General features: G+C 40.0%; 1 pseudogene; it reads right to left on the reverse strand.

The window, feature by feature from the left end:
* Nucleotides 1–831: 831 nt before the first annotated feature.
* Nucleotides 832–2,458, reverse strand: LOC116892060 (annotated as a pseudogene).
* Nucleotides 2,459–11,659: the final 9,201 nt, after the last annotated feature.

Consider the following 11,659-nt stretch of genomic DNA (forward strand, 5'->3'; position numbering starts at 1 on the left):
CGTGCCAGTCTCTTCTGGTTTCCCAGGCGTGTCCGCCTCTCTGAAGGTTTAGCTCTCCCTCCCACGGGATTTGGGTGCAGAGAACTGTTTATCCGGTCGGTCCCTTCAGGTGCGGTCCTCAGACGCATTGGATCTGCTGCTCCTGGGCCCTCCTCTACGGGTACCCAGAGGCCGTATACAGTATCCTCCTGGGCCAGGGATGTGGGCAGAGGTGGGCAGCGTTGGTGGTCTCCTCCGCTCTGCTGCCTCAGGGTGCCCGCCCGACCAGGGGCCAGAACTCCCCTCCGGGGGCCTGGGAGCAGAGAGCTGCTGAAGGCAGGGATCCTCCGCTGGTCCGGGACTCTGGCCAAACACCGGAGTGTCGGCCCCAGAGGAACTCCGCCTCTGTGTGACCGAGATCACCAGGCAAGTCGTTTGTAGCAGAAAAGTTTGTCTTACCTGTGGTCCCCAGGCTCAGGTTTGCTCATGAGGTGTTTCCGCTCTGCTGCCTCAGGGTGCCTGCCGACCAGGCGGCCAGAACTCCCCTCCGGGGGGCCTGGGAGCAGAGAGCTGCTGAAGGCAGGGATCCTCCGCTGGTCCGGGCGAGATTTTAATTTCATCCATAAGTCCTTCATACTTTATCCTTCCTCTTGCTCCAGTTTTCCATGGTATTCTTTTTTTTCGTGCCAATTTAAATAGTTTTATTATTCCAGGTTACTTGTTTTGGGTCCCTGTGGAACAATGCTATACCTTCTACCTGGACTGACATAATCCACCTCTTTAATGGTGGGGCCTGAAGAACCACCAGCAGATGGAGCCACCAGGCATTCCACCAGGCATTCCTCCAGCACTCTAGAACAGCTTAGTAATGATAGGGTTGCAGATCTTCTCCAGTTCTTTCTGCTGATGTTCAAATTCTTCATTCTCTGCAGTCTGGTTCTTATCCAGCTAGCTGATGACATCATTGCACTTGTCAAAAATCTTCTGTTAGTCATCATCATTGATCTTGCCTTGAAGTTTCTCATCTTCAACAATTGCTTTCATGTTGAAAGCATATGACTCCAGTGAGTTCTTAGAGGAAACTTTATCTCTCTGCTTCTCATCCTCAGCTTTGTACTTCTCAGCTTCTTGGACCATGTGCTCAATATCCTCCTTACTCAAGCAGCCCTTGTCATTGGTGATGGTGATCTTGTTCTTCTTTCCTGTGCTCTTATCTACAGCAGGATGCCATTGGCATCAATGTCAAAAGTAGAACCCCACGGGATGCTGGAGGTATGCCTGTGAGCTCAAATGTCCCAAGCAGGTTGTTGTCCTTGGTCATGGCCCTTTCACCTTCATACACCTGGATGAGTACACCTGGCTGGTTGTCAGAGTAGATGGTGAAAGTCTGGGTCTGCTTGGTGGGAATGGTGTTATTGTGCTTAATGAGGACAGTCATGACTCCACCAGCAGTTTCGATCCCAAGGAAAAGAGGAGTGACATCCAAGAGCAGCAATTCCTGAACATTCTCAGACTTGTCTCCAGATAGAGTGGCCACCTGGACAGCTGCACCATAGGAAACAGCTTCATCGGTGTTTGCTCTTATTCAGTTATTTTCCATTGAAAAAGTCTTGCAGAAGTTTCTGAATCTTGGGGATTCTAGAAGAACAATATCATGGATCTGTGACTTGTCTAGTTTGGCATCTCGAAATGCCTTCTCTACAGGGTCCAGTGTACCATGGAAGAGGGCAGCATTCAATTCCTCAAATTGAGCATGGGTAATGGAGGTGTAGAAGTCAATTCCATCACAGAATCAATCTCAATACTGGCATGGGTGCTGGAGGAGAGGGTGCCCTTGGCCCGCTCACAGGCAGTGCAGAGACGCCGGACAGCTCTCTCGTTCTCACTTATGTCCTTCTTGTGCTTCTGCTTAAACTCAGCAATGAAATGGTTGACCATTTGGTTGTCAAAGCTTTCTCCACTCAAGAGGGTGTCTCCAGCTGTAGATTTGACTTCAAAAATTCCATCTTCGATAGTGAAGTTTCACATCAAAAGTGCCACCTCCCAAGTCAAAAACCAGCACATTCCTTTCAGCTCTGACCTTCTTATCTAAGCCATAGGCAATAGCAGCACTATTTGGCTCAATGATAATTCGAAGTACGTTGAGGCCAGCAATAGTTCCAGCATCTTTTGTTGCCTGCCTCTGAGAGTCATTGAAGTAAGCTGGCACCGTGACCACGGCATTGGTAACAGTCTTTCCAATGTAAGCTTCTGCAATTTCCTTCATCTTTGTCAGAACCATTGAGGACACTTCCTCAGGGTAGGAACTTTTTGGCTCCCCTTTGTATTTGACTTAGACCATGGACCTGCCTGCATCATTCACCAACATGAAGGACCAGTGCTTCATGTCAGACTGAAAAACAGCATCATCGAACCTACGTCCGATCAGACATTTGGCATCAAAAACTCTGTTTGTGGGGTTCATAGCAACCTGATTCTTGGCTACATCCCCAAATATCATTCTGTGTTAGTGAAAGCAACATAGCTTCGTGTGGTGCAGTTACCCTGCCATTGGCAATTATTTCCACCTTTCCACGCTGGAAGACACCCAAACACGAATAGGTGGTGCCAAGATCAATGCCAATTGCAGGTTACTAGACATGGTTGCTTGCCTGTAGGCCTGGCTGTGCTGACGATGAGACCACACAGAAAACCAAGAGCTGGCTCCGCATTCTATGAGCTATAATATTCTTTAATTGGATTTTTATTCATTCTTCAGCCCCAAGTCTTACATTTAATTTTTTCTTCATTGATGTCTAGTGTATGAGTTCATTCAGTACTTTGGTTGAATCACTGAGTGTGAGTGTGTGTGTGTGTGTGTGTGTGTGAGAGAGAGAGAGAGAGAGAGAGAGAGAGAGAGAGAGAGAGAGAGAGACAGAGAGAGAGAGAGAGAGAGAGAGAGAGAGAGACAGAGAGAGAGATTTGTGTGAGTATATTTGAGACTGGGTCCAACAACATAATGATGTGCTCTTGCCTTATAACAATTCGCAGCTAATACACTTACAGAGGACTCAATTTAAAGTCCTACCATGCACCTGTGTGAACTCACAACAATTTCCAACCCCAGCTCCAGGAATCTTAGGTTTTTTATGGTGTCACCTACACTCATATATACCCATAAATACACAGACACATAATTAAAAGTAAAATAAGTATTTAAAAATAAATAAAAATCAAAGTGGCAATACTAACTCAGCATTCACCACTTTGCAGGGGAGATTAAGATTGTTGGTTATTGAGCTTCAGAATGATCCATGGCCCTGGCTATAGTTATTTTAATTTTGCTGTTAAAATTTCATTCATTCCTGGTGGTGATCATGTTTTATGCTGTCTTATAATACCTTTATTAGTAGGCTCAAAATTTGCATTTGTTCAGCTTAATGAGAGGAATTTGGAGCTGCAGAGGTAATTTTGTTAATTTCTGTTTCCACAGGTCATTGATTCTAGTTAGCATTCCCAACTGCCACTCCCTGGTTCTTGTTTATGAGTCTATGTGCTGAAATATGTTCCTTATTACCACTAGACTTGCCTCTAAGAAAAAGAGCTAATACTGACATAAAGATCCTCTTCATCAAGTATTATTCAAACATTTTCAATCATTCAAATGTGATAAACACGCTATGAAGTGGTCCTACCATTTCTCCAGTTAAAGATGTGAGCAATTGCTTCTATTCTTTTTATGAGTCAGACTCTACTGTCTCATCCAATTGTATGTTCATTCAGTAAGAATATACTGGGTCCAATCACTACAAAGGACAAAATGCTGAACATGAAGGACATGCCAATATGTATGTACTCTTTTCTTTCTTTTACAGAGTAGGTAATGGAGAACAAAGCAACAAACACAGAATGAGTCATAATAATGTACACAGAGAATGCATTCGGGTAACAGAGGGGGTTTGTCACAGACATTGATGTCTAGAAGACCTTGGGCTCAGGGAACATGAAATCTAGTCAAGGACAGACCATGTGGAAGTTACTTTTTAAATGCATGTATGAGTGGAAGATTGTGTGGGTTTGTGTGAGGAAGCATATGAAAGCAGGTGCAGTTCGCACTGAAGCCCAGGGAGGCCAAATTGTGCAGCAGTGATTTTTTTCTTATTTGTATGTAAATGTTAGACATGTAAAGTGTGCAATTTTGACAAAGGAGATCTGTTCCTCCAAAAGCTAGTGGGGAGGAGTGGGTGGTTAAGTAGTAAGAAAGATGTCACTTAATATTTAGATGACATGCATCAAAAGAAGTGATTTTATCCAGGACTATCTCTTTAGCATCAATCTTCTTGTGAGAATAAAAGGAATTTTCTAAGCCTATTAAAACAGTAATTAAAGTCAACATTGTACTCAAGGGCATTGACTGAGTAAGTCATACATTTTGGAAACAATGAGAAAGCAGTAGAGGAATAGAGAATTCGAAAAGATAAAGAGGCTACAAAGAGAAACTTGATTTGCAATTACTTGAGAGTTAAGGGACACATAAATGTTGATTAACACTGTACTTATCTTGATGAGAGAATGTACCTCTTTTAATGTCTGTCAGAGTTTGGGATCTAATTGAATTCACTGATAGACATATTCCCTGTTTGTCTCTGGTTACCAACAACTGACATAGAGAGGCTTTGGTTTCTGAATAGGCAGGTGTACTTGTGGTTTTTTGTTTTCTCACACTGAGTCCTCATTTCAGGAACCCATATTATATTCACAACAGAACTTCTCAGCCTGCAAGCCTTTCTCAGCAGTTCAGTCTCCTAACTACACAGCCATGTTCCTTACCAGGAGCCTTCTATGGAATCCTCTCTGGTTCTTTCCTTTCCTAGATCTGGAATTAGACCAGGTTGACTTTATCTAGACTGATTTGTATGTCTTTGTTCTTTAGTCCAAATTGTAGCTCCACAAAAGAAACTTCTGATGAAAGAATGTCCAGAGGGCATCCCACTCTCACCCTTCATCTTAGAGGTCATTAAAACGTCTTCAGCTTTCCAGGGAAGACTGTCTAAAAACCTCTGCTTTGCTCATGTGTCTCAAGTGGGTGAAGAGACCTATTTGTGTTGGATCCTCCCACCTTTATGAAAGGACCCACATGTGGTAGTTTCCTACATATTCATAAAATATTCATGGTTGTGAGGAATATGTTCATCCTTGAACTCACCTTTAGTTCCTTAAAGTTCCTTTTTATATGGTATTATGTAAGATTTTAAATTACATATAACTGATCCGAACTTTAAATTAGTATTTCTAGGGAACTTTCATATTGCTAAAAATATTTTAAAAATAATAAAATTGAAAAAAATTGACTGTTGGGATAAGTCTTCCAAGTATCATCAATAAGTTTTTAATCCTTTCTGTTTGGAAAAATCAATTATTTGAAATAATACATTGAGTGAGAATTCATAAGTAAACAGTGCATTTATAAATGAGTCATACACCAAGGAAACTCAAAGTCATCTGTTCCTCATAATCAATTGTTAAGGTAATTATCAATAGATCTTGTAAAATGTGCTCATTCTTTTTAATGTAAAATAATCTACTTTAAATTGATATTTAACCCATTAATTAGCAAAATTATAAGCCATTTATAACAGCTAATAACCTTAAACAAGTGGCATAATCAAACTTGAAAACTAAAGGTTCTTGTTCTGTAGATGTGTAATGTTTGGCTGGAAATGACAGTTTATAGTTTTTATGACCTTCAGTACAGCCCCTGGGGATAAAGAAAGGAAAGCAGAGTTCTTGAATCTTTCCTAGAGGTACAATGACTGTTGAGTCTAATCATAATTTTTGTGACAATGAAGATGGTAAATATAGTCTGAAAATCCGCTGCTGATCTGTATCAACAAAAGCCCAAATCCTCCAGAACTGACAAATTATAAACCACCCTCTATTAAGCTTCATTTATACTGTGAAATTTGTGTTTGAAAGTTTTTTAAGATTCTTCTTTGGGAAACTTTTACAGCTTTAATGGAGATGAAGAATATGTAATAGAAATGAGGCAATGACCCTAAAGCCACGCTGCTGAGCCACCAAATTCATAAAGAGAGAAGACCGTGAATGAGGTCTGTTTTTCTCAAGGCTGAGTTAAGGGTGGATTATCTACATCTGTGTGTGAGAAAGAAGGCAGAATTCTAGAGCAGAGACAGTCCAAGAAGACAGAGAATGCTCCTGAGATAACAACAAGTTAGAGTGTGGGAGAAACAGAAAGTTACTCAGGCAGATATACAGACATCAGAAGGGAAAGAAAGGAAGACAAAGATACTCAAACATTCTGATACAGTAGTAGTAGTAATGTAACACACTGTGAGAACTGACCAGTTACACAGTCAAATATTAAAAAAAAATCCTCAAATATAGGACTTGAGAGATGGCTCAGTTTTCGAGTTACTGTTGCACAGAACTGGAATTCAATTCCAGGCATCCCTGACCAATTTCTTGCCACTGCTTCTAACTCCTGCTCCATGCCATCTGACTATTCTTAAGGCACGCACACTGACACACACACACACACACACACACACACACACACACACACACACTAAAAGTCTTATTTTAAAATCATGAAACGTCATTATTTGTCTGAAAATAGTTATATATTTTTATGGTTAAACTTTGAAAGCTGGAAATATTTTAATAAGTAAAAGTAATTTGAACTAATAAATAATTAACAATGTCTTTTTGCCTTCCATTTGCCAATTCTAACAATGCACATTACTACAATGCATATTACTACGAGAACATTAATGAAGCTGGACTATTGTCTCTGTTTGCTTTTTTCTTTTTCTTTTTTTTTTTTTTTTGACAGTGAGGATTATTGACCATAATTTGCCTGTTTTTTTTTTTCATCTTTATTAACTTGAGTATTTCTTATTTACATTTCGATTGCTATTCCCCTTCCTGGTTTCCAGGCCAACATCCCCTTAACCCCTCCCCCCCTTCTCGATGGGTGTTCCCCTCCCCATCCTCCCCCCATTACCGCCCTCCCCCAACAATCACGTTCACTGGGGGTTCAGTCTTGCAGGACCTGCTGGTGAGGATGTGGAGAAAGAGGAACACTCCTCCATTGTTGGTGGGATTGCAGACTGGTACAACCATTCTGGAAATCAGTCTCTATGTTTTCTTAACACTTCCTACAACAGACAAGCAGATGAAGAAAGAGGGAAAATAATACTTTCAGAATGTATTTCTCATGTTTTCCTTTATGGCGATTTTATTAGTTTATTTTAAGAAATACTTCTGTTGAGAAGTAAGCTTGGACTTCCAGGATTCTAAGTCATAAGGAAGGAATTTCTCTGATTTTGTTAATTCTTTACACATAAAAGGATCAATACCACCGAATACAATCGAGTGTAGCCATGGTAGGTCTCTCTGAGTTGATGCCTATCATAGTCAATGTTCTATTCCTGTAAAGAGATACCCTGGTCATGACAACTTTTATAAAATAAATCACTTACTTTTGGACTTGCTTACAGGTTCAGAGGGTGAATCCGTTATCATCATAGCAGCAGGCCTTGCAGAAATTGTGCTGACCAGGTAGTTGAGACGTGCATCCTAATCCGCAGACTGAGGGGCAGGTGGGGGAGAGTGGCATAAACTTTTGAAACCTGAAAACCTACCCACAACGACATACTTCCTTCAACAAGGCCACACCTCCTAATCCTTCAAATCATCCCAAAATCAAAGAATTCTACTCCCCGGACACTAAGCATTTGGATAAAGGAGCCTAGGGGCCGTCTTATTAAATATCCATGGCTCCTCATGTCCAGCCAGTTAGAAGAACACACGTCTAAGATCACAGAACAAAAGTAGAAGCCCATGCCCAAGACAAGCACAGATCTTATCACTGTGATGGGAAAATGGCAGTGGGCTCTTAGATACACTGGCTTCTTTCTCTTGTACTCATGAGATTTCTGTCTGTAAGTCAATGTGTGACTTCTCATGGAAATAGAAATACACACTTCATTTTAACAAGACTTTGAACATATTAATGAAGCTCAGGCTTATCAAAGCATATAATTCCTCTTAGTAAGTTTCACAAAATGGGATTATCTTTTTAAATTTTCTTTGATAATGATAAACCTCAACAAAATCATAAATAATGGTTAAATAATAAGAAAAATGAAAAATTCTCACCAAATATAACCAAAATCAGAAGAAATGAAAAGATATTATTAATGATTTTATATTGTCTTTCAATGTCATTTTTCATTAAAACTTTTGACTAGGGAATTAAATTTGTATTAAACATTGAAATTATTTTAAACACTATATAAAATGGTTACTTGAGTCCACGCACCACATCTGAATAAGATCTGAATGAATGAAGCTTGAGCAGAGAATGCTCTGTCAGTTTCAGGCAGTATGCACTTTGAGCTAGCTTCCCGCTCAGTATCAACAGTCACAGAATGATTAATTGATGCTAATTGGTTTATTAAATTTAGATCCATCAAGGAAGTAAAGTCGGGAATCACATCAAAACTTCTGCTGTAAGAAACAAAGAGAAGTGGACCAACTTTAATGCAATGACTGACAGGTTCCTCAAATAACATCTGTCCTCCATAAACACAGAGAATAGAGGGGCAAAATAAGGAGAGAGAAGAGAGAGAAGACTTGGGAAACTGCCTAGGACCATGCCAGTAAAACCCAAAATAATAATAAATGGTTAATATTATACAATATGTACACCTTTGAAACTGTCATTTTCCCCATACGTGAGGACCATTTGCAAGGCAAGCCCTATACCACTTCTCTCTATAACCTTTCCTTTTTAAAGTAACATTTCCTATTGTTAAGAAAAGCATCCACTGATAAATATGAATCCCTAAACACTGACGCTGTCATATTTTAATCAGAATAAATCCCTGGGGTGATGCCCAAATCAAAACAAATGTCTGCCCTAGCTCCTTTCTATTCCACTGCATGGTTTTCCTCTTTTTATTCATTCAGTAATTGTTGAGGATTATTTTAGTTTAACTGCTTTAGATTAACTTCCTGTGAATAAACATGCACAGGTTTTTAGGTTAATGTAAGTTCTAAACTCTGTGCAATATGCCTAAAGGCATAATTTTAAAATTACTAAGTTACAGAAAAGACAATAATAGCACACATATCTTGTTTTAGTTATGGTTTTATTGTTGTGAACAGACACCATGAACAAGGCAACTCTTACAAAGGACATTTAATTGGGGCTGGCTTACAGGTTCAGTCCATTTAATCATCAAGGTAAGAACATGGCAGCATCCAGGAGATATGGAGCTGGAGAAGCTGAAAGTTCTACATCCAAAGGCAGACAGAAGATTATTCCAGGCAACTGGAATGAGGGTCTTAAAACCCATACCCACAGTGACACAATTCCTCCAACAAGGCCACACCTCCAAATAGTGCTACTTTCTGAGCCAAACATATTTAAAGCAGCACATTCCACACCCTGGCCCCAATGCCTTGTTGAAACGAGTCTATGGGGGCTGTAATTTTAGCATAGTGCAAAATGCACTTAGTTCAACTTCAAAAGTCTCCAGAGTCTATAGCAATCTCAACAATGTTAAAAGTCCAAAGTTCAGTTCTGACATCCATCCAACCACTTAACTAATCCCCAAAGCAAGTTGGGATGTCTGATGTCAAAGCAGTCTTCAGATCTCCAACTCCTTTTCCTCTTTGTTGACTGCACAAACTTTCTCCTGGCTGGTTCTACTTCCTGTTAATAGCTTTGTCAGCAGAAATCCCATGGCTCTGGCATCTGGAATATCTTGGGGTAGTCAATAAACTTGGTTCCAGATTTTGAAGGGACTGAGGTAGCAGAATAAACTCCATCTTGTTTTTAAGTCTCCATTCTAAGAATCCTCTTTATGGTTTAACCAGGTGCTGTAAACCAATTAGTTTAGAGGTCATTCTTTTACCCTCACATGTAATGCCAGGCTTGTAAAGCTCCACTTGTGTTTTTTTCTGTTATAAACCCCCTTTCCCTAGACCTCAGGTCTGCTCTCCAATCCTGTTGCACCAGGAAGGTTTGTGGAATAAACAGAATAAAGACTTTCGTGTGCATCAGAGCTATGGTTTCAGGTGGTCTCTTTGGGGTTTTAGAGATCAGGGCATTTGTTGTTGTAGGATCTACACATGATCTTCTGGGCTGCTCCAAAGGGGATCCATCCCATATGCAGTCGCCAAACCCAGTCACTGTTGCTGATGCCAAGAAGGACTTGCTGACAGGAGCCTGATATCGATGACTCCTGAGAGGCTCTGCCAGAGCCTTACTGATACAGATGAGGATGCTTGCAGCTAACCATCAGACTGAGCACAGGGACCCCAATGGAGGAGCTAGAGGAAGGAATGAAGGAGCTGAAGGGGTTTTCAACCCCATAGGAAGAAGAGCAATATCAACCAACCAGACCCTCCTCCCAGAGCTCCCTTCCTGTATGACAAAAACTTCATGTCAAGTCTAAACAACCAACCAAAGAATATACACAGAGTGACCCATGACATCAGCTGCGTATGTAGCAGATGACGGCCTTATCTGGCATCAATAGGAGAAGAGGCACTTGATCCTGTGAAGACTCGATGCTCCAGCATAGGGAAATGCTAGGGCTGTGAGGTGGCAGTGGGTAGGTGAATAGGGGAGCACCCTCAAGAAGCAGGGGGGAGGAGGAATGGGATAGGGGGTTTGCAGAGGGGAAACCCAAAAGAGGAATAATAATTGAAACATAAGTAAATAGAATAACCAAATAAAATCAGTAGACATTTATTTTATCTCAACCTGTGGAACAACAGCTGCATTTAAAGTAAACTGAATTTTGATTCATTCATGAGATAGTGGAGGAAGCCTTACTCTGCTGCTCATTGCTTCTGTTATTCACTTAACTCCAATACTTTGAAGGAGGCTTGACAAAAATAGACCATATTATGATAAATTTATTTTCATTATTACTAATAATTTTTCATATACAGGATTTCAACTTTTTATGTTTATCTAGTAATTTAAATTCCATTGCCCATTGACTTAAGATTTGTCTTGAAGCTATGTTTTCTTCTAAAAACAGAGTGAATACATTACAAAGCCACTGTTAGAGGCTTATCATAAATGCTCAGATCACTGCTGTGATTTATTGATTAATTCAGGAACATGCAGAGGTATCTTAATTAAATTTATTTTTATGTTTCATGTGTCAGTGAGTACAAGTTTGCCATAGCACAGTTGCCAATTTATGCACAGAAAGAAATGAGGTTGTCAGTGATGAGAATTCGCCAGAATTTTAAGTTAGTATATTTTACTTTGGTTTATTTAAAGCTCTCCTTTCAACTGAGGTGTTGTAGATTGATTTGCTCTCTAATGCCACTTAAGATCACCATACATGATTTGTAGTATATAAAACACTAAGAATATATTCGGTGCCATTTTCAATTTGTGTTCTGTTGCCTTCACAATGCTAACATGCTTAAAAAAATAACCGTAATTTAATCAATTAAATAAACTTACACCAACCCCACAATTCAGAGGAAAATCAAATATTAAGCACGGGCAGGAAAATATGACGAGAAGATCATAGGTCTTCTAAAATCCAGAACAATTAAAAGATAGCATACAACAAAAAAATATTCTGAAAAAATTCTTACTCACTGTGCAGGCAAAAGTTGATATAGCACATCTTGGGATAACTTG

This window comes from Rattus rattus, chromosome 2 (genome assembly GCF_011064425.1).
Source record: "Rattus rattus isolate New Zealand chromosome 2, Rrattus_CSIRO_v1, whole genome shotgun sequence".
Taxonomy (NCBI): domain Eukaryota; kingdom Metazoa; phylum Chordata; class Mammalia; order Rodentia; family Muridae; genus Rattus; species Rattus rattus.